This window comes from Rattus norvegicus, chromosome 14 (genome assembly GCF_021556685.1).
Source record: "Rattus norvegicus strain SHRSP/BbbUtx chromosome 14, alternate assembly SHRSP_T2T, whole genome shotgun sequence".
NCBI classification, from domain to species: Eukaryota; Metazoa; Chordata; class Mammalia; order Rodentia; family Muridae; genus Rattus; species Rattus norvegicus.
Window position 1 is genome coordinate 46,065,195 of NC_141547.1, and position 26,338 is coordinate 46,091,532.

Consider the following 26,338-nt stretch of genomic DNA (forward strand, 5'->3'; position numbering starts at 1 on the left):
GCTCTTTGTGGTTGCTTGTAGGTCCACATGAATGCCTTGCTCTACTTGTATGTGGAATGCAATTGAAATTTTTCGGGACCAGAAGTCCAAACTAAGCAAAGCTAGAGCCCTGCCCTGAGCAGATTCCTGAGAAGGGCTTGATCTTTTCAAAGAACTTGTCCCCGAGAGACTGTTGCCTTTTTGTCTAAGGAGCATATCTTGCAGTTTAATGATTAACCTTATGTCCTTGGGCACTTCCCAGTACCCCCCCCAACCATAAACTTCAGTTCCTGCTTCATTTCCTGCTTCAGAGTAAGGGAAAAAAGTCAAGTAACATATAAAGGCAGACCTATCAGAATCACACCAGACTTTTCGCCAGAGACTATGAAAGGCAGAAGATCCTGGACAGATGCCATACAGACCCTAAGAGAACACAAATGCCAGCCCAGGTTACTGTATCCTGCAAAACTCTCAATTAACATAGATGGAGAAACCAAGATATTCCATGACAAAACCAAATTTACACAATATCTTTCTACAAATCCAGCACTACAAAGGATAATAAATGGTAAAGCCCAACATAAGGAGGCAAGCTATACCCTAGAAGAAGCAAGAAACTAATCGTCTTGGCAACAAAACAAAGAGAAGAAAAGCACACAAACATAACCTCATATCCAAATATGAATATAACAGGAAGCAATAATCACTATTCCTTAATATCTCTGTACATTCCTCTCAATAAACAGACCTTGACAAGGACACTCCTTGGTCTCGCTCCTCTTTCTCGCCCTTTCTCCTGCAGGTATGGGTCCTGCTTGGCCCCCACAAATGACTGGGTCCCCGTTGGTGGGGGCAGAAATTTTAGTAGGCAATGTCATAAATCTCCAGATTCCTTTTTTTTCCAAATCATAACATTTTTGCATTTTTCTGTTTACAATAGCCATTTTATATTTCTTGATTTGTATCACAGGAGATATCTAACATTCAACCATCTCAACCTATTAAAAAAGTAATTTTGAATATGATTCAACATTATGCAATTCACATTATATATGAAATTTTATGGCCTACTCTGCATATACTACAAAGTCATAAACATTTTCCCATGCTATTAAATTTCCTTTGCAGGTATGCTTTTTGTTTTGTTTTGTTGCTTTGTTTTTTCTCCATCTTTATTAAATTGAGTATTTCTTATTTACATTTGAATTGTTATTACCTTTCCTGGTTTCCAGGCAAACATCCCCTTAACCCCTCCCCCTTCCCTTCTATATGGGTGTCCCCCTCCCCATCCTCCCCCCATTACCTACCTTCCCCGAACAATCCCATTCACTGGGGGTTCAGTCTTGGCAGGACCAATGGCTTCCCCTTCCACTGGTGCTCTTACTAGGCTATTCATTGCTACCTATGCAGTTGGAGTCCAGGGTCAGTTCATGTATAGTCTTTGGTAGTGGCTTAGTCCCTGGAAGCTCTGGTTGGTTGGCATTGTTGTTCATATGGGGTCTCGAGTCCCTTCAAGCTCTTTCAGTCCTCTCTCTGATTCCTTCAGTGGGGGTCCCGTTCTTAGTTCAGTGGTTTAATAATGGCATTCACCTATGTATTTGCCATATTCTCGCTGTGTCTCTCAGGAGAGATCTACATCCGGTCCCTGTCAGCCTGCACTTCTTTGCTTCATCCATCTTATCTAGTTTGGTGGCTGTATATGGATGGGCCACATGTGGGGCAGGCTCTGAATGGGTGTTCCTTCAGCCTCTGTTCTAACCTTTGCCTCCCTATTCCTTCCCAAAGGTATTGTTGTTCCCCCTTTTAAAGAAGGAGTAAAGCATTCGAATTTTGGTCATCTTTCTTGAGTTTCATGTGTTCTGTACATCTAGGGTGATTTGAGCATTTGGGCTAATATCCACTTATCAATGCAGATTACTTTTTTTTTTTATTTTTTTTTCGAAGCTGGGGACCGAACCCAGGGTGCAGATTACTTTTTAATTAGACCTATTTTTACAAAGTGAATTTTGTTAATCCACAAACAAAGGAGATATTTTTCTCTCCCAGTGTCTTTTTTATTTATCATCTTAATCTTTTAATAGTATACACCTGTTTTATCGCCTTGATAATGTTTATTCCTAGGTATTTTGTTAGTTTTATAGCTTTTGTGGATGAAATGTTTTTTAACATTTTTCTTCCTCTACAAACTTCTTATGTGGTGTCACTATTGATTTTTCGATGTTAATTATATATACCGCTACTATGCTGAAAGTGTTTATCAGGTGTAAGAATTTTTTGATAGGGCTTTTTTTTTTACTTTTTATGGAATTGATTATGTCCTCTAACTAGGCGTAATTTAACTCCTTGCTGTCCTATTTGGATCTTTTCCTTCTTCATTGCAGCATATGTTTCAAGGTTTCTAAACCATGTCAGAAGTAAAAGAATAAGTTTTCATTATAGCAGAATGGGAAGTTATATTTAAAATGAAAATTATAAAATTATATAGATAAGAAAAAAGCCTAGTATTTAACCCTGCATATTGCAGTTAAGAAAAGGAAATGAAAGAATAGCTTGTCCTCATTCGTAAAGAATTTGTTTCATAACAGGCTGACATTGCATTTGCATTCTTTTAAGTAGTATTTTAGGACTTTCATTTGTTTGTTTGTTTGCTTGTTCTTTCTAAAGAAAGCATCAAGAATTCAAAATATCTAGAATTTTTAATGTGTGTTATGTTAACCTTTGTACATTTGTTTTAAGTAGCATATAAAGCAGTCAACCAAAAATTCATCATACTTCTGATTAATTTAAATGTTTCTGATATTGCCTTTCCTAATTCTAGACCCAGATTTATTGAAACAAAACTACAATATTATCTTAAAGGTCAACCATGGTTGGTGTCTCAAGTCTTCTGCATAATCATAAAATCAGCTCATTTGAGGATTAGGAAAGGTTGCTTTATGGATAGCCTTGTAAGAGCACCAGGGGAAGGGGAAGCTCTTGGTCCTACTAAGACTGAACCCAAGTGAACCTGATTGTTGGGGGAAGGGTGGTAATGGGGGGAGGATGGGGAGGGGAACACCCAAATAGAAGGGGAGGGGGGGGCTAGGAGGATGTTGGTCCGGAAACCGGGAAAGGGAAAAACAATCGAAACGTAAATAAGAAATCCTGAAGTTAATAAAGAAAAAAAGAAAAAAAAATAAATCTAAAAAAAAGAAAAGGTTGCTTTCATTTCATATTTTATTTAATGCAAACTAATTTAAACCCTAATGTCTATGAAAATTTGTAATTTTTTCCTTTTTCTTCTTTTCCTTTAATTAAGTATTTTATTTACGTTCCAAATGTTGCTTCTGCTCTTGGTCCCCTGGAAGGTACAAGAGACTCAGCTACCATAAAAAAATAAGTACTTTTAAAAACCATATTCCTAACAAACTTTGCTGAGCCTTCTAGAATAATTACATGGAAGAAGTTAGCACATACATGTTTAGTGACTATGTCCTTTCCAGATTGAATAGATCTCTTCATACTCACACATGAAGACTGATATTGGATACAAAATTAAACTATATATATATATATATATATATATATATATATATATATATATATATAAAACAGTTTTTGTCCTTAACTAGCTGACAACAGTCACCTAAGTTATGCATGTAGGAATTGTACCACCTCAGAGTGGGAAGAAATGGCATAAAGTCAGGGATTTCTGCTTTTGGGAGTTTCTCTTGTTTTTCCTTGCTAACTTACTTTGCCCCAGTTTCTCACATTTCTATAATAACAATGTTTGTTGTCATTGTTGATAATGAAAAGAAGAAAAGGGAGATTTATTCAACGTGGTTATATTGTGAAGAGGGAATAAAGACATCCAGTGACCTTTGAGGTCCTTTTTTTTTTTTCTTTTCTATTTTTCGGAGCTGGGGACCGAACCCAGGGCCTTGCGCTTGTCAGGCAAGCGCTCTACCACTGAGCTAAATCCCCAACCCCCGACCTTTGAGGTCCTAATGTGAAGTGTTGAGTAAAGGAATCATGACTATCAAACCAGCCACGACACTGTGCTGCTCATCCATGCATGCTTCCATCATTGTTTTTCTAACAGGATGGGCTAACAGTTTGTAAATCTCTTTACTAGAAAAGCTCTCATTCTGGCTACCCCAGGCTTTAGACGATCTCTTCTTTCCTCATGCGATCCTTAAGAGGATTCTGATTACTTGGTATCCATTGTTCCAGAAATCTCATAGTCAAGATGAAAGGCACAAAGTCTCTTCAAAATATTAGCATCCTGAAAATGCATTGGGGTTTTGAAGAAGACACGCCTAACGTGTGAAGAATTGAGGACTTGAGGCCCCATAAATTGGGGAGGCCTGGCACAGGCGGGGAAGGGGTGGAGAATCATATTGTAGACAGGGGAAAGAGGAATGGGATGAGGGATGAGGGACTGTGGGAAGGACTGAACTGTAGAAAAATAAAAGTAATAAAAATATCCTCAGAAGAAAATATTTGTTTCCTTTCTAAAAAGGTTCCATTTTCCACTTTCTGTTTCAGCTCCTGAGTCTTGAGTTGGAAAACATCTATTTCTGAAAGAAATATTGTAAAAGAATACAAGTAGAAACCAAGGTTAGAACACATCCAGTTAGATTATAGCTCCAAAGTCATAGAACCATTTTCTATAACCAGTTTGATTTTGTTTAATTACTTTTGAAAAGACTGGCACAAACAATTCCATCTTGGTTTGAGATATGCTAGTATCAACTCTAAGATCCTCCTGCTTCAGTATCCCAAATAAATTCTGGGATTATAGACAAGTATGACTCAGCATGACTTTAATACACTTCTGACCACTTCACAACTTGTTTCTGAATAATATTCTCCAGAAACATAGCTGATTATTTGGTTGGCACTTTGTTCTTTATTGTCCCTAATTATAAGGATAAAATGTGTCATTTTGTTCTAATTTTAAACCATATTGGTGTAGGGTGACAAATAAGGATGTGGCTCAATAAACCCTTTTTAGACAAATTTAAACAACTAGCAAGTATAGAAGGGATAGAGTGAGTGGCTCCTATTTAAGGTGTTTGTGGGATTCATCTTGTAGTATTCTGCAGCAAATGTCCTGGTTCCTTTGTAAAGATCTTTATCTGTGCATAATATCAATGGACACTTTGCAAAAGAACAACAAATAAGAAAACTAAAGAGTTTGGGAGGGGCTGGGGATTTAGCTCAGTGGTAGAGCGCTTACCTAGGAAGCACAAGGCCCTGGGTTCGGTCCCCAGCTCCGAAAAAAAGAACCAAAAAAAAAAAAAGGAGTTTGGGAAGTGTTTTCCTCTTTATTTTCATTCCTTTTTTAATAACTTAAGATTAGTTGTAGGTCTGAAGTGAAAGTCTAGGAGACTTGTGCTATTAATGTGTATGGGCCTGTTCTGTTTTCTGTCAGAAGACTTTTTTCACTTAAAACTAATTTAACAATTAAATATTGCTTTCATACTTACCAAAGTTCAATACCATTTAATTATCCAGAGGTGGCACTTGAGGTCCCTGGTGTTAGAGACTATCTAGCTCTCTTTGCTATTGAGAAGAGTCATAATTCAATTAGGAATACAAAACATAATACATGGAGAATGTTAGCAACATGAATACTTCTAATTTAGAAGATGCGATGGCTGAGCATTTTTTTTAAGTTTTATAAAACACAGACTATATAATACATATCACAGAAGAGCCAGCAATAGTTAACCTCAGTACATAGATGAATCACACAAATTTGCATGTGCTTAAATAGTTCCAGTTATTGAAAAATTAGAATCTTTCTTTTTAAGATTTTAAAATATTTCAAAAATTTTTTAAAGTTGTTGGGGAACATCAAATATGAATACTACAGTTATATCACTTTTACTTTCTACTCTTTCCTTCTATCCCCTTGTCCAGACCTGTGTGTGCTCCCTCACAAACGCATGACATGTGTGTGTGTGTGTGTGTGTGTGAGACTGCCCATAAATAAAATCTACTTAGCCCGTTTCTTATTATTTGCACATTAATGCTTTTAGTGCTGGCCACTGGTATTGCATATCCGATTAGAGGTTCCATCCCTGGGGTAGACTGATTATCTGTTGAAAGAATTTTTAACAGGACTATAGCATTTGCAAAACTAAAAATTTTTAGCATCTCTCAGATTGATGCAACATTGTTTCATATCATAAACAAGTTATTTGCAAGTCTGGATCATATAGATAACACAAAGATACATTTTAGCAGACCAAGCAGAGAGAGAGAGAGAGAGAGAGAGAGAGAGAGAGAGAGAGAGAGAGAGAGAGAGACATATTGAGTAGAAAATTTGTCTAAATGTCAGATTCTTTTCTCAGGTACTTTATGTCTGGAAGATACTAAGAGGTCAGTACTTTATCACGCATGCAATAAAACCTCCCTAAATAGGATTGGTAGTATCTCGAAAGGCCCATGATTTCAGTAGTCAATGGCTAAGGAAACTACAGAATAATGTTAGCAAGGTCTAATACGACATAAAAAGATTTCACCACTAGTCTCAACTGTACCTTTTAAAACAAAATTGGGCCTAGTTCTCTAGACACAATTCTGTGAGTGAGTTGTGTCCCCTGTTCGTCCCTAATAACTTCCCAAGTGTCCTATCTCCTTATCAATGGTGCTGGCATTTGGATGCTTTACTTCTGTCTTCTCTTATCAGGGGTTAGTTCAAGATATCCATTGCAGCCCAGGGCTAAGGAGAATCAGGACTGCTCTGTGGTCTGATGTGCCAATCGATCAGACTTGGCGGTAGCCACCATTATTGATGATTCCTTAGTCAGATTTGGCTGTTTAGAAGAACTTGTGATACACAGCAGCAGCTACCTGGTATTTTGCAGGTATTAATCTTATACACCTCTAAATTTATTAATATTTTCATGATATGTAAAATTTAGATACTGAGACCTATTCATGGATATTTATGTATGATATTAAAACTTTCTTAGAAGTATTTTTAAATATACTTAAAAGATATTAACACAAACAGATACATAAATAAGCATTGTCTGTTAAGGTAATTTTTCCAAGCCCAATTCTGAATGTAAACAGCAAAAGGTAACAGATGTTTTTTCATAACAAAACATAAAATCTTGTCTTTTAGTTATAAAACATTATGAGATGACTATACAGTGCCCTTACTCAAGTTTAAAATGTCAAAAGATGGGCCACAGTTATTTATGAATACAGTCTTACATCTCTTCCTAGTTGCCAACAGGCAAATACTACAGAAAGCATAGAAATTATTCTGTAGACAAGCATCCATTCTATCCACTTTATGGTTCAAGAGTCAAGAAATGAATAACCAAATCTCAGCATCCTTTTGTTTCTGAACTTCTGATGTCATAATTAACAGATGACCAGAGAGAGACTGTCTCAAGAGTGAAAAATGAAAACTCAATGTTCATTTTTATGCTAAATGGAGATAACAGGTAATTGATTCCAGAGGAAGTCAGAAGATAAGAAAATGCACATGGACTGAAATGACCCCGGAAGCTTCTGAGACCTTCCAGACTTTCTTCTGTTACTGATGTCACATTCCTGCAGCTGGCACATGCCACAAAATGTGATTTTTAGTCCTGTTCTGATCAACATCGTAATTTCAGGACTAGAATGATAGCCTGCATCTCTATAAGCCAGGTTCAACCATGTCCCATCTATAATACAATTAAAACAAGTAAGTTAGTAGAGAAAGCAGAAAGGGGAGATTTACTCATTATAGGGACATTGGGAAGAGAGACATGACACCCTAAACCCAATCTCCTCTGTAATACTTTTCAGTAAAGACTTCTCTCACTTTACATATTCCTAACAGAATCCTAACATTAATTTTTATTTGCATAGGATAATGAACTTAAAAACATGGTTCCAAGTTGATCTTTGATGAGTGTAATTATCAGGCATCTTACGCATTTCTGTGCTATAAATGGTTCTATGTGCCATACATTTCAAAGAATTGGTTTACATCACCATTAGGGTCAAATAAGAAAGATCAAATTTTGCTGGCCAGGTTACCAGAAGGGACGGGCTTCATGCCTAAATTGCTGTCTCCTGGAACATCTTCTTTATCATGTTTTCTAATGCCTCTCAGCAGGTGGTATTGGGCCCAGTCATGTCATCTAAATTACCTAGATTACTTGAATTCAACTAATTATGACAGCAATGGGAACTTTAAAGAAGTCTTAAACCTAAGGTAGGGGGCACTGGAGCTGCAGGTCCCCTGCGCTCTAGACACTGACTGGACATGAAGGAACTGGATCAACAGTTCTCTGCACCCAAATCCCGTGGGAGGAAGAGCTAAACCTTTAGAGGGGCCTGGGAAGCCAGAAGAGACTCTGCCCACATTTCTGACTCCAGAGGAAAACACCTAATGCCATCTGGGACCCCGGTGCCTGGGGCCTCCCAGAAAAGGTGACACAGACCCTCCTGGTTGCCGCCCTCACAGAGAGCTCAAAAGCAACCACCCACGAGCAACTTGAGCCATGGGACCAGAGGTAAGACCAACTTTTCTGCTTCAAGCGACCTGCCTGGTGGTCTCAGGACACACAGAGGCAAAATTCCTCTGGGACCAGACACTTACGGTTTTTAGCTGGAGCCCCAACATCGCTGATCCCAGCCCGTAGCTCAATGCTCCCAAACCCCTTGGGAGAGAGAGCTCACCACCCAAAAAGGTGGGCACTCCTGAGACTGCAGAGCTCGAGAGACCACCAATACTGCCCACAATGCCCACATCCTTGGCCCAAGAAGAAACTGTATACGGCCTCTGAGAACCAGCAGATAAGGGCACTGGAGCTGCAGGTCCCCTGTGCTCCACACACTGACTGGACCTGAAGGGACCTTACCAAGAGATCTCTGCACCCAAATCCCATGGGAATGAGAACTAAACCGTCAGAAGGGCAGACACGCCTGGGAAGCCAGAAGAGACTACACTCTGACCAGATTTCTAACTCCAGAGAAACCTAACGTCCAGAAAACACCTAACATCATCTGGGATCCCGGTGCACTAGGGCTCCTGGGAAAAGACAGCCCAGGCCCTCCTGGTTGCTGCCCTCACAGAGAGCTCAAAAGCAACCCCCCACAAGCAAGTTGAGCCACGGGACCACAGGTAAGACCAACTTTTCTGCTCCAAGTGACTTGCCTGGTGGAATCAGAACACAGGCCCGGAGGAACACCTGAAGACCAGTAGACAGGAAAGAGTACATGCCGAAAAGCAGAACACTCTGTTCCCATAACTTACTGAAAGAAAACAGGAAAACAGGTCCTCAGCACTACTGAGATGCAGACCTATAAGACAGACTAGCCAATACCAGAAATAGCACAACAAAGTAACACCAGAGACAATCTGATGGCAAGAGGCAAGCGGTGGAACCCAAGCAACAGAAACCAAGACTACATGACATCATCGGAACCCAATTCTCCCACCAATTCAAACACTGAATATCCAAACACACCAGAAAAGCAAGATCTAGATTTAAAATCATATTTGATCATGATGCTGGAGGACTTTAAGAAAGACATAAAGAACTCCCTTAGAGAAACGCAGGAAAACATAAATAAACAAGTAGAAGCCTATAGAGAGGAAGCACAAAAATCCCTGAAAGAATTCCAGGAAAACACAATCAAACAGTTGAATGAATTAAAAATGGAAATAAAAGCAATAAAGAAAAAACACAGGGAAACAACCCTGGATATAGAAAACCAAAGGAAGAGATAAGGAGCCACAGATACAAGCATCACCAACAGAAGACAAGAGATAGAAGAGAGAATCTCAGGAGCATAAGATTCCATAGAAATCATTGACTCAACTGTCAAAGATACTGTAAAACGGAAAAAGATACTGGTCCAAAACATACAGGAAATCCAGGGATCAATGAGAAGATCAAACCTAAGGATAATAGGTATAGAAGAGAGTGAAGACGCCCAGCTCAAAGGACCAGTAAATCTCTTCAACAAAATCATAGAAGAAAACTTCCCTAACCTAAAGAAAGAGATCCCCATAAACATACAAGAAGCCTACAGAGTTCCAAATAGATTGGACCAGAAAAGGAACTTCTCCTGTCACATAACAGTCAAATCACAAACAGCACAAAATAAAGAAAGATTGTTAAAAGCAGTAAGGAAAAATGTCAGGTAACATATAAAGGCAGAACTATCAGAATAACACCAGATTTCTCACCAGAGACTATGAAAGGCAGAAGATCCTGGACAGATGTCATACAGACCCTAAGAGAACACAAATGCCAGCCCAGGTTACGGTATCCTGCAAAACTCTCAATTAACGTATATGGAGAAACTAAGATATTCCATGACAAAACCAAATTTACACAATATCTTTCTACAAATCCAGCACTACAAAGGATATTAAATGGCAAAGCCCAACATAAGGAGGCAAGCTATACCCTTGAAAAAGCAAGAAACTAATCATCTTGGCAACAAAACAAAGAGAAGTAAAGCACACAAACAACTCACATCCAAATATGAATATAACAGGAAGCAATAATCACTATTCCTTAATATCTCTCAACATCAATGGTCTCAACTACCCAATAAAAAGATATAGATTAACTAAGTGGATACACAATGAAGACCCTGCATTCTGCTTCATACAGGAAACACACCTCAGAGACAAAGACAGACACTACCTCAGAGTGAAAGGCTGGAAAACAACTTTCCAAGCAAATGATCGGAAGAAGCAAGCTGAAGTAGCCATTCTAATATTGAATAAAATCGATTTTCAACTAAAAGTCATCAAAAACGATAAGGAAGGACACTTCATATTCATCAAAGGAAAAATCCACCAAGATGAACTCTCAATCCTAAATAACTATGCTCCAAATACAAGGGCACCTACATACATAAAAGAAACCTTACTAAAGAACAAAACACACATTGCACCTCACACAATAATAGTAGGAGATTTCAACACCCCACTCTCATCAATGGACAGATCATGGAAACAGAAATAAAACAGAGACATAGACAGACTAAGAGAAGTCATGAACCAAATGGACTTAACAGATATTTATAGAACATTCTATCCTAAAGAAAAGGATATGCCTTCTTCTCACCACCTCATGGTACTTTCTTCAAAACTGACCATATAATTGGTCATAAAACAGGCCTCAACAGATACAATAAGATATAAATAATCACATGCGTCCTATCAGACCACCACGGGCTAAAGCTGTTCATCAATAACAATAAGGGAAGAACACCCACTGATACATGGAAGTTGAAAAATGCTCTACTCAATGATAACCTGGTCAAGGAATAAAGAAAGAAAGAAATTAACGATTTCTTAGAATTTAATGAAAATGAAGGTACAACATAACCAAACTTATGGGATGCAATGAAAGCTGTGCTAAGAGGAAAACTCATAGCTATGAGTGCCTGCAGAAAGAAAGAGGAAAAAGCATATGTCAGCAGATTGACAGCACACCTAAAAGCTCTAGGACAAAAAGAAGCAAATGCACACAGGCTGAGCAAAAGACAGGAAATAAAGAAACTCAGAGCTGAAATCAACCAAGTAGAAACAAAAAGGACCATAGAAAGAATCAACAGAACCAAAAGTTGGTTCTTTGGGAAAATAAACAAGATAGACAAACCCTTAGCCACACTAACGTGAGTACACAGTGAGTGTTTCCAAATTATCAAAGTCAGAAATGAAAAGGGAGACATAATTACAGAATCAGAGGAATTTCAAAAAATCATCAAATCCTACTACAAAAGCCTATGTTCAACAAAATTGAAAATTTGCAGGAAATGGACAATTTCCTAGACAGATACCAAGTACTGAAGTTAAATCAGGAACAGATATACCATTTAAACAGCCCCATAATTCCTAATGAAATAGAAGCAGTCATTAAAGGTCTCCCAAGCAAAATGAGCTCAGGTCCAGACGGGTTTAGTGCAGAAATCTATCAGTCCTTCTTAGAGGACCTCATACCAATACTATCCAAACTATTCCACAAAATTGAAACAGATGAAGTACTACCGAATTCCTTCTATGAAGCCACAATTACCCTTATACATAAACCACACAAAGACACAACAAAGAAAGAGAACTTCAGACCAATTTCCCTTATGAATATCGACACAAAAAACCTCAATAAAATTCTGGCAAACCGAATCCAAGAGCACAGTAGAATAATCATCCAGCATGATCAAGTAGGCTTCATCCCAGGCATGCAGGAATGGTTTGATATATAAAAAAACATCAACGTGATCCATTATATAAACAAACTGAAAGAACAAAACCACATGATCATTTCATTAGATGCTGAGAAAGCATTTGACAAAATTCAATACCCCTTCATGATAAAAGTCCTGGAAAGAATAGGAATTCAAGGCCCATACCTAAACGTAGTAAAAGTCAAATACAGCAAATCAGTAGCTAACATTAAACTAAATGGAGAGAAACTTGAAGCAATCCCAGTAAAATCAGGGACTAGACAAGGCTGTCCACTCTCTCCCTACTTATTCAATATAGTTCTTGAAGTTCTAGCCAGAGCAATCAGACAACAAAAGGAGATCAAAGGGATACAGATTGGAAAAGAAGAAGTCAAAATATCTCTATTTGCAGATGATATGATAGTATATTTAAATGATCCCAAACGTTCCACCAGAGAACTACTAAAGCTGATAAAGAACTTCAGCAAAGTGGCTGGGTATAAAATTAACTCACAGAAATCAGTAGCCGGCCTCTACACAAAAGAAAAACAAGCCAAGGAAGAAATTAGGGAAAGACAGCCTTCATAATAGTCCCAAATAATATAAAATACCTCGGTGTGACTTTAACCAAGCAAGTAAAAGATCTGTACAATAAGAACTTCAATCCTCTCAACAAAGAAATTGAAGAAGACCTCAGAAGATGGAAAGATCTCCCATGCTCATGTACTGGCAGGAATAATATAGTAAAAATGGCTATTTTACCAAAAGTGATCTACAGATTCAATGCAATCCCATCAAAATACCAATCCAATTCTTCAAAGAGTTAGACAGAACAATTTGCAAATTCATCTGGAATAACAAAAAAAAAAATCCAGGATAGCTAAAAATATCCTCAACAATAAAGGGACTTCTAGGGGAATCACTATCCCTGAACTCAAGCACTATTACAGAGCAATAGTGATAAAAACTGCAGGGTATTGGTTCAGAGACAGACAGATGGACCAGTGGAATAGAATTGAAGACCCAGAAATGAACCCACACACCTATGGATAACTGATTTTTGACAAAGAAGCCAAAACCATCCAATGGAAAAAAGATAGCCTTTTTAGCAAATGGTACTGGTTCAACTGGAGGTCAACATGTAGAAGAATGAAGATCAATCCATGCTAATCACCCTGCACAAAGTTTAAGTCCAAGTGGATCAAGGACCTCCACATCAAACCAGATACACTCAAACTAATAGAAGAAAAAGTGGGGAAACATCTCGAACTCATGGACACTGCAAAAAATTTCCTGAACAAAAACAAATTTCCTGAACATCAAAGGCTTATGCTCTAAGATCAAGAATCGACAAATGGGATCTCATAAAACTGTAAAGCTTCTATACGGCAAAAGACACTGTGGTTAGGACAAAATGACAACCAACAGATTGGTAAAAGATCTTTACCAATCTTACAACAGATAGAGGCTTATATCTAAAATATACAAAGAACTCAAGAAGTTAGACCGCAGGGAGACAAATAACCCTATTAAAAAGTGGAGTTCAGAGATAAACAGAGAATTCACAGCTGAGGAATGCCGAATGGCTGAGAAACACCTAAAGAAATGTTCAACATCTTTAGTCATAACGGAAATGCAAATCAAAACAAGCCTGAGATTTCACCTCACATCAGTGAGACTGGCTAAGATCGAAAACTCAGGTGACAACAAATGCTGGCGAGGATGTGGAGAAACAATAACACTCCTCCATTGTTGGTGGGATTGCAGACTGGTACTACCATTCTGGAAATCAGTCTGGAGGTTCCTCAGAAAATTGAACATTGAACTACCTAAGGACCCAGCTGTACCTCACTTGGGCATATACCCAAAAGATGCCCCAACATATAACAAAGACTCATGCTCCACTATGTTCATAGCAGCCTTATTTATAATAGCTAGAAGTTGGAAAGAACTCAGATGCCCTTCAACAGAGGAATGGATACAGAAAATGTGGTACATCTACACAATGGAATACTACTCAGTTATGAAAAACAATGACTTTATGAAATGCATTGGCAAATGGATGGAACAGGAAAATATCATCTTGAGTGAGGTAACCCAATCACAGAAAAACACACATGGTATGCACTCATTGATAAGTGGCTATTAGCCCAAATGCTTGAATTACCCTATATGCATAGAACACATGAAACTCAAGACGGATGACCAAAATGGGAATGCTTCAATCCTTCTTTAAAAGGGGAACAAGAATACCCTTGGAAGGGAATAGGGAGGCAAAGTTTAGAACAGAGGTAGAAGGAACACCCATTCAGAGCCTGCACCACATGTTGCCCGTACATATACAGCCACCCAGTTAGATAAGATGGATGAAGCAAAGAAGTGCAGGCCGACAGGAACCGAATGTAGATCTCTCCTGAGAGTCACACCCAGAATACAGCAAATACATAGGCAAATGCCAGCAGCAATCCAGTGGACTGAGAATGGGACCCCCGTTGAAGGAATCAGAGAAAGGTCTGGAAGAGCTTGAAGGGGCTTGAGACCCCATATGAACAACAATGCCAACCAACCAGAGCTTCCAGGGACTAAGCCACTACCCAAAGACTATACATGGACTTGTCCTGGGCTCCAACCTCATAGGTAGCAATGAATAGCCTAGTAAGAGCACCAGTGGAAGGGGAAGCCCTTGGTCCTGTCAAGACTGAACCCCCAGTGAACGTGATTGTTGGGGGAAGGGCGGTAATGGAGGGAGGATGGAGAGGGGAATATACATATAGAAGGGGAGGGGGAGAGCTTAGTGGGATGTTGGTCTGGAAACCAGGAAGGGGAATAACAATCGAAATGTAAATAAGAAATAATCAAGTTAATAAAGATAAAAAAAAGAAGTCTTAAAGCAGCATCTATGTTTATATTTGTAACGCAGTCATGCTCAGATATCAGTAGACTAGTTTATAGAGAGCTTTGAAGTTTGATCAAACACCATGTTCATATTTGAATTTAACACGATAGATATAGTATACAGTGTTACAGTACATTTGTCTACAATATAATATGATCTATTTTCCTTCCCTGATGAACTTCATTCACATTTGGTTCATTTTGTACATGCTTGAACTTTCAGAGACTGTAGTATAATATACATAATGGTTCTTGGGGAGAAGTTGGACCTAATACATTTTTCAAAAATAATTGTCTTTTCCTAAAATGATAGGCTGCACTTTCAGGACATTTCCTTTGAATTCTTAGGAGTTATATCTTCCTTTATACATCAAAGTAATCAGCCTGAAACCTGATATTAGGGTGAATAAAATGTGTGTCGTGACTGATCAATAATATAAAAACACATTTAAAAACATTAAAGCAACACTCTCTCTACCTTCATGCCCAGAACAGTATAGGGATAACCCAGTTCTACACAGCACAATATTACAACAGTTTTTTTTTTACTAGAAGAGACTATTTCCATGGTAAATCAACCGTGTTAAAGGCAAAAATGTGAAGCCCATTTAACATAGTTTATATAACTCATTTTTTTCTATAATCTTGTTTGATCTCTGTCATGTTCCAAATAGTTCAATAGAAAGATTTTAAACCACTTTCCCTATTCACAGTGATCCATTTTTTCCAGGAAATCTCTGTCCTTTCTCTTTTCATTATAAAAGAAATGACTAGCCATTCAACCAGATATTTCCAGTGTCCCTGGAAACAAACTAGCGTGACTTCTTTTCAATAAATAACCGAAGAAAGTCACATGTGCTCTGAAAATCTATTTATTTGAATTTTATCCAAAGAAAAAGAATGCCAGTCTCCTAGTATAATCAAACTGTATAGAAACCTGTCAAAAATATTAAAGAAATAAACTATATTTAAATGAATAAATAATTTAAAATAGGTGTGGGGGGAATCCTACACATCAAGTAAGATAAAGGACACACTTCTTTTGATTCGGTAATTATTAAACAGGAAACAGTTTCTTCTCCTCTCAACATGGTAGGCTGTTCCTGTATTATATTTTTTCTTTATCATCATTGACAAAAATTATATGGGAAATTTTCCCTGTGTGTAAAATTGGTTCCTAAGAATCATTGGTTTAAAGGGACTTTCATATACTTGAGCTTAAGTAGGAGGAAACTGTATTACTCAATTGGAGTGTTTGTCTTCTGTGTTTAAAAGCACTGGGTGGGATTTCCTGTCTCTGAAAGTGACTAAGGGAATGTTTGCTAGAGTCTTTGTCTCTAAACTGACAAATCCTGGGATGGGTGAAGTTAACTAAGATGTCTATACAATTTCTTACAGTTTGCTTCACCTAAATGTTAATGCAACTTCTTACAGTATACAAATCATTCTCCTACTTTATTTTAGCATTTAAATGCTTAAGCCTGATTTTGGTACTACTATTGCTCCTGATTTTACAGTGGTTGAAGATTTTAAAAGTTGATTCCACTGCCCTAGAGAATTTAGCTACATTTCTGACTTTGAATATTATAGATCTTTATATGAATAAAATTGTATCACAAATTATACATCACAATGCTTCATATCAGAAAGATAATAATTTACATATTTAGGGCAGATGGCTTAGGATTGGAAGCTGAGAGAGACAAGAACTGGCCACAGCCAAAACACACTCTCTAAGGCTATGCTTTTGGAATTACCTTCCTCCACAAATGCCTCTCCTCTGCTAGTTCAACAACCTTAGAACTCTTCAGTAAATTATGCATTGTTAAAGTCATAAATTTCATGCTTCAATGACCTCTCAGTGGTCACTTAGCCATGTATAATGCTACTGCCATGGGTACCAAGCATTCAGCACAGCAGCCTCTGGTGTGATTCAAGCCATAACATATCTTCAGACAGTAATCTGAATGCCTGGGTCATAGATAGTCCAGATCCTAGCTTATGAGTTGTAAATTTTTATTATTTACAATAAGTACACTTTAATATATTTGTTCTTTATTAAATAGTAGCCAATACAGATTAAGATATAAATAAAATGGCTTTAAAACAGTATTACCAAGTGCAATAGAAGAGGGTGAGGAAGAGGAAGGGGAAAAGGAGGAAGAGTTAGAGAAGAGGGAAGAAGAAGAAGAAGAAGAAGAAGAAGAAGAAGAAGAAGAAGAAGAAGAAGAAGAAGAAGAAGAAGAAGAAGAGGAGGAGGAGGAGGAAGGAGGAGGAGGAGGGGGAGGAGGGGGAGGGGGATGAGGGAGAGGGAGTAGATGGGGAGGGAGGGGTAGGGAGAGGGGGGAGGGGGAGGGAAGGGGGAGGAGGAGGAGAAGGAGAAGGAGAAGAAGAAGGAAAGAAAGAAGGAAGGAAGAGAAGAGAGGTAAAAGGAGGAAGGGCAGGGTGAAGGCAGACTTAGATCCAAATTCGTAGCAGCCTCTAATAGGTAGGGTGAATTTATACACCATGCTAACTCCTTCCCTTTCCCTTTTTTTTAACTTTCCCAAATGTATTCCTTTTTTCAGGTTTTCTTGCTTTAAACATGTAGAATTTACTCTGAAAATTTAACCTAATTTATGTATAAATATAATATAAATAAATAGAAAAATTGGTACTGATACATTTATAGTAGATTTTATATAAAAACATACAACTGTTATTTATGATAATAAAATATATTGTATTATGCTATATTTGATACCATTAGTATTACACCATTACAACCTCTGTCACATCCTGAAGACTTACCTCAAAATGAAAGCTAGATAATATATAGAAAATATATTTTATACTGTAGCCTTGTGTTCTGCATAATCATTACTCTATAAACTTCAAATATTTGAAATGTCTATAGTAAGATGTTGTTGTATTTGTGAATATAAATTGGACGTGTCTTAATGTGCACATATGTACATATATATGTATAACACATGCATACATATCCGTATATGTGGTGATAAATATAATAAATTTTATGATTTACTACTGTCATTAGAATATTAGTTAGATGTTTGTGCAGTTTGTTCTAAGCAGGCTAGTACATGTCTTAACAACTTACATTAAATAGAAAGTAACTTGCACTTTAATAATGACACCATCTTTATTAGCAATAATCTAGAGAACAAAAAGTACTTCATAAATTTACTCTCCAGATATTTATAGGAAATGCAAGCCATTATTCTGTGGAATTTGTATATTTAAATATTTATAATTGGTTAATAAACATTTGTAATTTATATGTTGGGCATCTTTTGGGTGTATGCCCAAGAGGGCTATAGATGTGTGCTCAGGTAATTAAATGTCCAGATTTCTGAGTAAACTCCAGACTGATTTCCAGAATAGTTGTACCAGTCTACAATCCCACCAACAATGGAGAAATGTTCCTTTATCTCCACATCCTCACCAGCACCTGCTGTCACCAGAGTTTTTGATCTTAAACATTCTGATTGGGGTGAGGTAGAATCTCAGGGTTATTTTGATTTGCATTTCCCTTATGACTAAAGATGTTGAAGATTTCTTTATGTGCTTCTCAGTCATTTAGCATTCCTCAGCTGTGAATTTTTTGTTTAGCTCTGAACCCCATTTTTAATAGGGTTATTTGTCTCCCTGCAGTCTGACTTCATGAATTCTTTGTATATTTTGGATATGAGCCCTCTATCAGTTGTAGGATTGGTAAAGATCTTTTCCCAATCTGTTGGTTGCCCTTTTGCCTAACAACAGTGTGCTTTGCCTTAGAGAAGCTTTGCAGTTTTATGAGATACCATTTGTTGATTCTTGATTTTAGAGCATGAGCCATTGGTGTTTTGTTCAGAAAGATTTCTCCATTGCCCATGTGTTTGAGATTCTTCCCTACTTTTTCTTCTATTAATTTGAGTTATCTGGTTTGCTGTGGAGGTACTTGATCCACTTGGACTTAAGCTTTGTACAGGGTGATAAGCATGGATCGATTTGCATTCTTCTACATGTTGACCTCCAGTTGAACCAGTACCATTTGCTGAAAATGCTATCTTTTTTCCATTGGATGGTTTTGGCTTCTTTGTCAAAAATCAAGTGACCATAGGTGTGTGGGTTCATATCTGGGTCTTCAGTTCTGTTTCATTGGTCTATCTGTCTGTCTCTGTACCAATACCATGCAGTTTTTATCACTATTGCTCTGTAATATTTCTTGAGGTCTGGGATAGTGATTCCCCCAGAAGTCCTTTTATTGTTGAGGATAGTTTTAGCTATTCTGGGTTTTTTGTTATTCCAGATGAATTTGCAAATTGTTCTGTCTAACTCTTTGAAGAATTGGATTGGTATTTTGATGGGGATTGCATTGAATCTGTAGAGTGCTTTTGGTAAAATGGCCATTTTTACTATATTATTCCTGCCAATACATAAGCATGGGAGATCTTTCCATCTTCTGAGATCTTCAATTTCTTTCTTCAGAGGCTTGAAGTTTTTAACATACAAATATTTCACTTGCTTGGTTAAAGTCACAACAAGGCATTTTATATTATTTGGGACTATTATGACGGATGACGTTTCCCTTATTTCTTTCTTGGCTTGTTTCTGTTTTGTATAGAGGAAGGCTACTGATTTATTTGAGTTAATTTTATACTCAGCCACTTTGCTGAAGGTATTTTCAGGTTTAGTAGTTCTCTGGTGGAACTTTTGGGATCACTTAAATATACGATCATATCATCTGCAAATAGTGACTTCTTCCTTTCCCATCTGTATCCCTCTGATCTCCTTTTGTTGTCTGATTGCTCTGGCTAGGACTTGGAGAACTATATTGAATAAGTAGGGAAAGACTGGGCAGCCTTGTCTAGTCCCTGATTTTAGTTGGATTGCTTCAAGTTTTTCTTCATTTAGTTTAATACTAGCGACTGATGTGCTGCATATGGCTATTACTATTATTAGGTATGGGCTTTGAATTCCTGTCCTTTCCACAACTTTTATCATGAAGGGATGTCGAATTTTGTCAGTTGCTTTCTCAGCATCTAATGAAATGATCATGTGGTTTTTATCTTTCAACTTGTTTATATAGTGGATTATGTTGATGGTTTTCTGTATATTAAACCATCCTTGCATCCATGGTATGAAGCCAACTTGATCATGGTGGATGATTGTTTTGATGTGCACTTGGATTCGGATTGACAGGATTTTATTGAGTATTTTTGCGTCGATATTCATAAGGGAAATTGGTCTGAAGTTCTCTTTATTTGTTGGGTCTTTGTGTGGTTTAGGTATAAGAGTAATTGTGGGTTCATAGAGGGAATTCGGTAGCACGTCATCTCTTTCAATTTAATGGAATAGTTTGGATAGTATTGGTATGAGGTTATGTATGAAGGTCTGATAGAATTCTGAACTGAACCCATCTGGACCTGGGCCCTTTTTGGTTAGGAGACTTTTAATGACTGCTTCTATTTCCTTAGGAGTTATGGGGTTGTTTAAAGGGTTTATCTGTTCCCGATTTAACTTCGGTACCTGGTATCTGTCTAGGAAATTGTCCAATTCTTTCAGATTTTCAAGTTTTGTAGTAGGATCAGATGATTTTTTGAATTTCCTCTGATTCTGTTGTTATGTCTCCCTTTTCATTTCTGATTTTGTTAATTTGGTCACACTCTCTGTGTCCTCTGGTTAGTCTGGCTAAGGGTTTGTCTATCTTGTTGATTTTCTGAAAGAACAAGGTTTTGGTTCTGTTGATTCTTTCTATGGTCCTTTTTATTTCTACTTGGTTGATTTCAGCTCTGCATTTGATTACTTCTTGCCTTCTACTCATCCTGGGTGTGTTTGCTTCTTTTTGTTCTAGAGTTTTTAGGGGTGTGGTCAAGCTGCTGATATATGCTCTCTCCTGTTTCTTTCTGCAGGCACTCAGAGCTATGAGTTTTCCTTAGCACAGCTTTCATTATATCCCATAAGTTTGGTTATGTTGTACCTTCATTTTCCTTAAATTCTAAGAAGTCTTTAATTTCTTTCTTTATTTCTTCCTTGACCAGGTTATCATTGAGTAGAGCATTGTTCAATTTCCACGTATATGTGGGCATTCTTCCCTTATTGCTGTTGAAGACCAAGTTTAGCCCCTGGTGGTCCGATAGGACGCATTGGATAATTGCTATCTTTCTGTATCTTTTGAGGCCTGTTTTATGGCCGATTATATGGTCAATTTTGGAGAAAGTACATTAAGGTGGTGAGAAGAACCTTTATCCTTTTGTTTTAGGGTAGAATGTTCTATAAATATCTGCTAAGGCCATTTGGTTCATGACTTCTCTTAGTCTGTCTATGTCTCTGTTTAATTTTTGTTTTCATGATCTGTCCATTGATGAGAGTGGGGTGTTGAAATCTCCTACTATTATCGTGTGAGGTGCAATGTGTGCTTTGAGCTTTAATAAGGTTTCTTTTATGTATGTAGGTGTCCTTGTATTTGGAGCATAGTTATTTAGGATTGAGAGTTCATCTTGGTTGATTTTTCCTTTGATTTAATATGCATTGTTCTTCCTTATCTTTTTTGATGACTTTTGGTGGGAAATCGATTTTATTCAATATTTGAATGGCTATTCCAATTTGCTTTTTCAGACCATTTGCTTGGAAAGTTGTTTTCCAACCTTTTACTCTGAGGCAATGTCTTTCTTTGTTTCTGAGTTTTGTTTCCTGTAGGCAGCAAAATGCTGGGTCCTCATTGTGTATCCAATTTGTTAATCTTTGTCTTTTTATTGGGGAATTGATTCCATTGATGTTGAGAGATATTAAGGAATAGGAAGTATTGCTTCCTGTTATATTCTTATTTGGATGTGAGATTATGTTTGTGTGCTTGTCTTCTCTTTATTTTGTTGCAAAACAATTAGTGTCTTGATTTTTCTATGGTGTAGCTTGCCTTTTTATGTTGAACTTTACCCTTTATTATCCTTTGTAGGGCTAGATTTGTATTAAGATACTGTGTAAATTTGGTTTTGTCATGGAATATGTTGGTTTCTCTAGCTAAGTTAATTAAGAGTTTTGCTAGATACTGTAACCTGGGCTGGCATTTGTGTTCTCATATGGTCTATATGACATCTGTCCAGGATCTTCTGTCTTTCATAGTCTCTGGTGAGAAGTCTGGTTTATTTCTGATAGGTATGCCTTTCTTTGTTACTTGACCTTTTTCCCTACTGTTTTTAATATTTTTTCTTTGTTTTCTGCATTTGGTGTTTTGACTATTATGTGACAGGAGGATTTTCCTTTCTTATCCAATCTATTTGGAGTTCTGTAGGCTTCTTTTATGTTTAGGGGCATCTCTTTCTTTAGTTAGGGAAGTTTTCTTCTATGATTTTGTTGAAGAGATTTACTGGTCCTTTGACCTGGGAGTCTTTACTTATTCTATACCCATTATCTTTCGGTTTGATCTTCTCGTTGTGTCCTGGATTTCCTATATGTTTTGGGCCAGTAGCTTTTTCCATTTTCCATTATCTTTGACAGTTGTGTCAATGATTTCCATGGAATCTTCTGCTCCTGAGATTCTCTCTTCTATCTCTTGCCTTCTGTTGGTGATGCTTGTATCTACGGATTCTTTTCTCATCCTTTGGCTTTATATATCCAGGGCTGTCTCCCTTTGTGCTTTCTTTATTGCTTTTATTTCCATTTTTAAATTCCTTCACCTGTTTGATTGTGCTTTTCTGGAATTCTTTCAGGGATTTTTGTGATTCCTCTCTACACGCTTCTACTTGTTTATTTATGTTTTCCTGTGTTTCTCTAAGGGAGTTCTTCACCTCTTTCTTGAAGTCCTCCTGCATCATGATCAAATACGATTTTAAATCTAGATCTCGCTCTTCTGCTGTGTTTGGATATTCAGTGTTTGCTTTGGTGGTAGAATTGGGCTCCAATGATGCCATGTAGTCTTGGTTTCTGTTGCTTGGGTCCCTGTGCTTGCCTCTGGCCATCACATTGTCTCTGGTGTTACTTTGTTCTGCTATTTCTGACAGTGGTTAGACCATCCTATAGGCCTGTGTGTCAGGAGTGCTGTAGACCTGTTTCCCTGTTTTCTTTCAGCAAGTTTTGGGAACATAGTGTTCTGCTTTCAAACATCTAGTCATTCCTCTCTTCAGCTGTTCCTGTGGACATGTGTCCTGAGTCCACCAGGCATGTCACTTGGAGCTGAAAAGTTGGTCTTACCTCTGGTCTCAGGCCTGAAGTTGCTCCTCGGAGCTGGCTTTCAGCTCTCCATCAGGGCAGCAACCAGAGGGCTAGCCCGGCCTTCTCTCGAGTCCCTGTGCACAGGGGGCCTATATGTCATGAGACATTTTCCTCTAGAGTCAGAAATGTGGGCAGAGTGTAGTCTCCTCTGGCTTCCCAGGCATGTCTGCCCCTCTGAAGGTCTAGCTCTTCCTCCCAGGGGATTTGGGTGCAGGGAGCTCTTTGACAGGTTCACTTCAGATCTGGGTGCAGTCTGGACCATGGCACTTCTGCAGCTTGAGTGCTCCTATCTTCCTGTTCCCAGAGGCCCTGTATAGTTTCCTCTTGGGCCAGGTTTGTGGGCAAGGGGGCAATACTGGAGGTCTCTCATATTCTGCAGTCTCAGGAGTGTCCACCTGTCTGGGTGATAAGCTTTCTCTCCCACGTGCTTTGGAAGCAGGAAGCTGTGGGCCGGGATCAGCGATATTCTATTTTTATCTTTTTGAAACCACAATGAGGATATTTTCTAGAAACTGAACAATCTTTAGCATAGTATCAGTAAAAAATAAGTAAATGACTTGTTCTTCATTAATTTTAATTGAGTAGTATTTTATGTTCTGTAGTAATGACTGAAAACATAATGCATCAAAATTGTTCCTAAGTTTTATTATCTGTGTTAAATGCAAAATAAAAGTTGCCTAAGTTGTCTGACACTGGGTTATCCTGTCACAACTCTGCTTGAACATGGCAGACTACTATATCTTAGACCAACTGAAGCCAATGTATATAGCTTGCAGAAACATTTGAGGCATTAAATTTCCAAGCCATGTCTGGCATATAACAGTAGGTCTGATTGCTATTCTTGGTTGTCAGCCTGACTGCACCTGGAATTATCTAAAACTTAAAAATTGAGGGGTAACCTATGAGGAAGTTTTGCTTAATTTTAAGTAGAAAGATCCACTTTTAATGTATATCTCAGAGGTAGGAAGTCTGGTCTTTAATCTTGATCATTTAAAATGGAAATTCCCTCCTCTAATTTGGACTACACTTTCTGCTGAAAGTCTATAAGAAGCACATGGAAGGATGAAGTTTTTATTCTTTGTCATCTTGCTCATACCTCATTAGCATGTCAATTTTTTCACTAGCATTTCAGCCCTACTTCTTTGTGATTTCAGCATATATTGAAGACCAGCTGAGAAACTCATCCTTGCAGACAGAGCAACTACTGGACTCAGACTTTTTATCACATCCAACCAATGTTCGACAAGCTGGATCACAGCCTGTAAGTCATTGTCAAGTGCTGGATGCAGCCTCTCAGAAGACAGCTGTGCTGAGTTCCTGTTTGCAAGCATAACAGAGAATCATGGATCGGGGGATGTCTCTTTTCCATGGGCTGGATCTCAAGTTGGACAAGTTATTGGTTGTTCAATCTTTATCTCTGGACATCTTACATCAGGTAAAATTTGGGTCCAAGATTTTTCCAGTGGGTAGGTCTCTCCTCCCTCCACTGGAAGTCATGCCTGGCAACAGGAGGTGGGCACTTCAGTTTCCATATCCTCAGCTAGGGCTACCCACATAGACACCAAGAAGCCTTCCAGATCCCAGTTCTCTGGCTTGTCCCAGAAATGCCCCCACCCTCTTGTGCCCTCTTGGGCCCCCTCAACCCCACTCTCTGCATATGTAATCCATCTCCCTCTTCCCTTCATCGACCTCTAATGTCAATTTTATGACCCCTTATGAATGATACCCAAGCATTCTTCCTTGGGCTCTCACTGTTACTTACTTTATTTGGGTCTATGGACAGCAGCATTGTTATACTGTACTTTGTGGCTAATATCCAATTATAAGTGAGTATATATCATGTGTGTCTGGGTTACCTCACTGAGAATCATATTCTCTAGTTTCCCATATAGTCCTCAGAACCTCCCCTGTCCCAAGTCTCTGGCTTGTCCCTGAGATGCTCCTCCCAAAGGATTTTATTTCCATTCTCTCTGCCATCATCTTCTATTCCCCAGCTCTCCTCACAACTCATTCACACTCAATTTTCCCTCCACACACCCTCTGCCCCGGAGTTCCCTCCATTTGTCCACCTCTGATGTGTCTCCTGTGCCAATGTGTTCAAGGCAGTTTATTTATTTGTTTTTTATTTGTTATTTATTTATTTATTTACGTCCAAGATGGTGTCCCCTTCTAGTATCCCCCTCATAAAGTCCCTCCCCTAGTTTCCCTCTCTTTCTCCTCTGAGAGGGTCTCCCACCATGTATTCCCCCACCCTGCTACACCCAAGTCTGCAAGATTAGTTACATCTTCTCCTACTGAGGGTAGAGAAAGCAGCCTTGTCTCTGTTGAGAAGTTAGGTATAATTTTGATAGTTTCCATTTACATATTGCTTGGTGTTTCTCCTTTGCAGTTTTTATTATTCTTTCTTCTGTACATTTAGTTTTTGATTTCTGTGTGGTGGGGAGATATTCTTTTCTGGTTCTAAGTAGTGATCTTTAAGCTTCATGTAGGTTTATAGGATCTTTTTCTTTAGGTTAGGAAAGTTTACCATGATTTTGTTAAAGATATTTTCTGGGCCTTTGCACTGGGACTCCTCTCCCTCTATTCCAGTGATTCTTAGGCTTGGGCTTTTCATAATGTCCCAAATTTCCTGGATGTTTTGTGTCTGAAACTTTTTAGAATTAGCATTTTTGACTGATGTATTGATTTTTTTATTGTATCTTATATGCTTGAGTGTATCTCTTCTATCTCTTGTATTCTGTTGGTGATATTTTTTTCTGTAGTTCCTATTCCCTTTCATATGTTTTCCATCTCCAGGACTGCCTCTGTATTTTCTTTATTGCTTCTATTTCCCTTTTTAGGTCTTGAACAGTTTTATTCATTGCCTTCACTCTTTAACTGTATTTTCCAGTTCATCTTTATATTTATTTGTTTCTTTTTTAAAGGCCTCTACCTGTTTGATTCTACTTTCCTGCATTTCTTTAAGTGATTTAATTTTTCCTCTTTAAGGACCTCTATCTTCTTCATAAGGTTAGGCTTATGGTCATTTTCTTGTGCTTCAGGTGTGTTAGAAAAGCCTGGATTTGTTGTGGTAGGAAAGCTGGGT